General features: G+C 43.7%; 1 pseudogene; it reads left to right on the forward strand.

The window, feature by feature from the left end:
- Nucleotides 395-1,719, forward strand: LOC8078612 (annotated as a pseudogene).

Below are 5,585 nucleotides of genomic sequence, written 5' to 3' on the forward strand. Positions count from 1 at the left end.
TTCCTCTGTCGTCACACGACCCCGAGGCTAAGGTGAAATCCTGATTTTTTATGTGTTCTGCTTTATGATGTTCAATCTGCTAGGGTTTGCTTTCAAGATTGTTATTTTACTTTCGTATCTGCTCTGTTTAGGGTAGATCTATGAGTTGGTATTTGCTTGAGGTCTGTGAGATGGTTTCTGTGAGTTTTGATCTGTATCGTTCATTTCTGAGTTGGTATGAATGGTCGATGATGTAGTTCACAGTGTGCACTGGGAGGCATTTTATTTTGCAGCCATGCACAGAACAAATTTATCTTGATTCATGTTGCAAACAAGTTGATGCATAGCAGGGTATGATTAGCTGAACTATTCTTAATTGACATGCATGTAGATGGATCCCTCTTTGCGCCGGGAAATGATGCGTAGGCAGGCTGCTGCTATGACTATTGTGATGATGTCTTTTGTAAGCACTAGGCTAAAAAGGAAAAGTCCTGAACCTGATACTGAGCCTGACCCCTTAACCCCTTGGATTAGAGAGGAAAATGAGCTGCACAGGCAGAGAACACTGGCACTTATTTACAACTCCACTGATGTAGAGTGCATATCCATGCTTAGGATGAGAAGAGCACCTTTTTTTGCTCTCTGTGATTTGCTTAGGCACAGGCAGTTGGTGACAGATAGGGAGGGGGTGTTTGTTGAGGAGCAAGTAGCCATGTTCCTTCATGTGGTTGGTCACAACCAAAGGTTTAGGGTTGTAATACATTCTTTTAGGAGATCTATTGAGACAGTGCACAAGCATTTTCATGTGGTATTGAATGCTGTTGGTCAGCTTAGGACTGAGGTCATTAGGCCACCTAGCACAGCCACTCCTGCCAAGATCCTTGGGAGTCCTAGATGGAATCCATATCTTAAGGTAATTGTTTAGCTTGGGTTCATTATTTGTTCATAATTGTTGGATGCACTTGTATCTCACTGGTATGGTTTATAGGACTGCATTGGTGCCATTGATGGCACCCATGTGCTTGCTAGAGTTCCTAGGAACATGTAGCAAGCTTTCAGGGGTAGGAAAAAGGACCCCACACAGAATGTCATGGTTGTTGTGGACTTTGATCTCAAGTTCACTTATGTATTAGCTGGCTGGGAAGGGTCTGCTCATGATGCACTTATTCTTTCCGATGCCATTGAGAGACAGGATGGATTCACTATGCCCCAAGGTAATTTGCACAAACTACAACCAATTGTTCACCTGATAGGTAATAACATAGAGTCACTTGGAGGCATTTGTATCCCATTGTAGGTAAATATTACTTTGTGGATGCTGGGTATGCATGCAAAAATGGTTTCCTATCTCCATACAGGCGTGTCAGGTACCATTTAAGTGAGTTTGGGTCTAATAGGCCTACCAATGCCCAGGAGCTGTTCAATCTACGACACTCATCACTTAGAGTCACAGTGGAGAGGGCTATAGGTGCACTGAAGAATAGGTTCAGGATTCTTGATAACAAGCCATTTCACAAGTATAAGACCCAAGTAAAGCTTGTCATTGACTGCTGCATCATACACAACTGGATATTGGGGTTTGGTACTGATGAGCATGTCCCTTCTGAGGTAGGGTTTACTGGTACTCTGCCTGACTCAAATGAATCTGATAGCCAAGAACAAGACTCTGCACTCATGGCTGCAAAGAGGGATGCAATCTGCAATGCTATGTGGGAGGGGAGGGACACTCATAGAATTTGACACTTCATTTATGTCAGTTTTGTTTAGTCTACACTGCTATGAACTCTTGTTTGCATTGTGAACATGTAATAATCCATGCTGAGACCTATTTTTAAATTAATTTGTATATTCTTTGGTTTGTCTTTATATTTGCAATGTTGTTTGGCTTTGTTGTGTATATTTTGGGTGCTTTGTTACACTTGGGCCACCCTGACTTGTTAATGGCAAACACAACTATGTCTCCTGTTGAGATTTCTAGGTTTATGGGTGCTGCTGATGTGCTGGAAGAGATGATCAGGAATGGTTCAGATGCTGCTGTTGTAGGTGGTGCTGATGCTGCAGCACCTGCAAATGGTGTTGCAGGTTCTGGTGCAGCTCCAACAGCACCTGATGCTACTGCTGCCCCTACTGGTAGAGGGGGGCAATGAGGTGGAATAACAACACCTCTGGCTTTGTTCTTAGGAGGATGTCCCAACTGTTGAATGATGGTAGCAGACCTGACAAGGTGTTTAAGGACAAGGATGTAAACCTTGTTGCAAAAGCTATGAAGGAGTATTGTGGGGAAGTGGTAAGCCCAACTCAGGTGTACAACCACTTGAGGAAGTGGAGGCAGAAGTGGGCTAGAGTTGTTAAACTGAAGGATCTTAGTGGGGCTTTGTGGGATGCTGATGCCAATACCATCGTGCTTGAGCAGGATCACTACCTTGGCCACTGCAAGGTAGTCCTTGTCTTATTCTCTAGGTTCTAATATTCTGTCTTTGCTGTTGGCTTCTCTAATCCTATGTGTAATTCTGCCAGGACCACCCTAAGGATGCAGAGTTCCTTAACATCCCAATTAGGTTTTACACTGAGATGGAGTCCATCTTTGGGGGAAACCTGGCCACTGGCAAGTTTGTTGTTGGCTCTGATTCCCAGGGACACCATTTTGATAGTTGTGCAGGTAAGGTTGATGGTCCAACACTAACCCAGACCTACAGCAAGACTGAGATAGCTGAGGGTAGCAAAGCCACTGACCTCCCTTCTACTATTGTGGGTGGGAAGAGGAAGAGGGGACACTTCAATGAGGATGAGATGCTCTTGCTGTCTAACATGAGTGATGCTGTGAACAATGTGGCTCTAGCTCTTAGAGAGACAGGGCCTGCCTATGTTGATGGGGATCTGTACTCGGCTGTCATGGAGATAGGGGGATACACTGAAGATGCTTTGATGGCGGCCTACACCTTTCTCCTGGACAACAAGGCTCAGGCCAAAGGCTTTGTGAACATGAGTGATGGACATAAGTCCATCTGGCTAAGGACCTTCCTAGCCAAGAACTACTTTATGTAGTTCCTGTTCATTCTGGTCTACATGTCTAGGAGGGGGTTAAGTGTTGAGATGTATAGTTCTTCCACCTCCCCTGAGCCACTCTCTTCTTCTTTTGACTCCAGCTGGGATGTGGCTGTTGTAGTTCTTTTGTGCAGGCAGGTTGTAGGACTGACTGCTGACCTTTTGGTGAGGATTAGCTAAGAGGGTTGCTAACAATTTGGGCCCTTATATATTGGGCAGAACCTGTTATTGTAAAACACTATTACCAGCCTCTGTTGGCTGTTGTTTATTTCATGCATGTATTCTGTTTACTTTGTGATGTGGAGATAATTGTTTCTGTGCCAATGATGAGTATTACTAAATTCTTTTATGTCATGCTTGTCATCAAAGTATGTGATAGTGAGTTGGCCTACACAAGGTTCATCCTGACTTTTTGTGTGGCCAGCTCACTACACATTCTTCCATGGCATGCATGAGTTCAATTACATACTCTGAGGCTTGGGTTTCATCTTTGGCATGTGATGACAAATAAATGTATGAGGTGGCTAACCTGTTTTCCTTGTGTCATTCATCACATCTGAAGGAACCATAAACTTTACTTAGCAACAATTGGGTCTATGACTCAAGGTGATGGCAAGAAGTTTATGGTCCTCCAGATGCCATGGGTGCCACAAATGTTTGGATTTTCCATTAGAGCTACCAATGATTACTGAGGTGGCTTTACATTTGGCCTATGATGACATACATAACAATCAAAGGTGGCTTTACACTTGTAATTGCTCTTGTTTTGTAAGGCTAGCATTCAGTCATGGTTATCATCAGGACATGAGATACATCCATCCCCAATGCAACAGTTCTTGGTCTGACCACCTGATGGCTGAGGATGGATGTATCTCATGGCCCCATGGTACTCATGAAACAGTTCTTTGGGATCCACAAAGTTGCCACCAGTGAAGATTGTCTTAAGAATAAATTGTGCAAAGTCAATAAGGTCTGAGGCCCCCTTTATGTGCTTATGTCCTAGCCTATGATGTCACATGATGTAGTAATGAAGCACCATATGGTTGCGGCATGGAAGAACTTCCATTTGGTTCAAACCAAACTGGTGTTCTTCAATGCCGCAGTCATAGTTGTTTCAATTTGGTTCTTTATGACTGAGGCTTATTCAGTTCCATTTTAAAGACTAGCAGAATTGAAATCTAAATTGATGTTCGGGATTTTTTGAAGGAACGTGACTTGGTATGTTGTGTACAAGGGGTACAAGCCTGGAGTGTATGCAGACTGGGCTGACTGCAATGCACAGGTTGCTGGTTTTAAGAAGAACTGCTACCAGGGGTTTCCAACAAAGGAAGAGGTAGTAGCCTCTTTCTTAGAGTACATGGGCTGTGATGAAGATGCCATGGAAACCAATCTCTTTCCCAAACAACAAGGCATCACTGAGCCCAAGCAAGTTGTTGGTACAATGAACATCTTCCTTCCTATAGCTATATCTCTGATTGTGCTTTTGGTGGCCATGCTTATGTATGTATCTAAATCTTGTTGCACTTGTCCTGCAAATAAGTAGGTCCTGCAGCTGTTCCATGGTGACCTGGTATATTGTGTACCAAGGTAGGCACCCTGGTGTCTACTCTAACTGGACAGAACTATGTTTGGCACTTGCTGGAGGTGACAATAACTTGTATCAGGCTTTTAAAACAAGGGAGGAAGCTGATGCAGCTTTTCTAGCTTTCAGATTAAGTATTGTATGCTGAACTAAATTAATTGGAATTGGCAATGATGTTAAAACTGAGACCCAATTTAGATGTTGTAACAAGGAACATTTCTGTGTGTGTTATGTTTATTTTGCTGCATCTTTGCATGCTTCAGTTCAAAACATGTGAATTGCTGTATTTTGATCATGGGCCTGGCCGAGTTTCATATGTGCCAAACACAATCTCCAAAAGGTAGTTGAGGTAGTTGCTCTGTTAACCTGGCTCCCAACTGCTCCACAAACACCAGCTACGTTGGGCCAGGCTAGTTTCATACAATGACACAAACAACAGCACTTGCTCCAAACAAGCCTGGCTTGGCTGGGCCTGGGTCTGATGGGCTAGTTAGGCTGGACTGGTACACCCTCACAAACGCGCCCCTGTCTGTTCAGGTGGGCCATTTCTCTGTTGTCTATGTTCCCAATCACCACCCGGGCGCGAGGGGAATTGCTGGAAATGGGCTATTTCTCTGTTGTCTATGTTCCCAATCACCACCCGGGCGCGAGGGGAATTGCTGGAAACGAAGCTACGTCCGTCTGTACTTTTGTGTGTTTGTCTTCTTCTTTTTAATAGTGGGTAGTTCTCCTGCCGGTTCATTTTTTTTTAAAAAAAATAAAGCTACGTCCGTCAAGGCCATTGCCGCCATGCCATATATTTTTGCGCTGGCTGCAAGAGAGAACAATGGATATGCCTTGACAAATTGATTATGTAAGAGTTTTTCTTCCGAAGTCCTAACATTAATTTTTGCCTGCAAATGCAATGTTGCTTTGAGCTCGTGTGAGCATTAGTAGGTGTATTTTAGGAACATGCTAATAATTTCTACCCTGCAAGATA

This window comes from Sorghum bicolor, chromosome 3 (assembly GCF_000003195.3).
Source record: "Sorghum bicolor cultivar BTx623 chromosome 3, Sorghum_bicolor_NCBIv3, whole genome shotgun sequence".
Lineage (NCBI taxonomy): Eukaryota > Viridiplantae > Streptophyta > Magnoliopsida > Poales > Poaceae > Sorghum > Sorghum bicolor.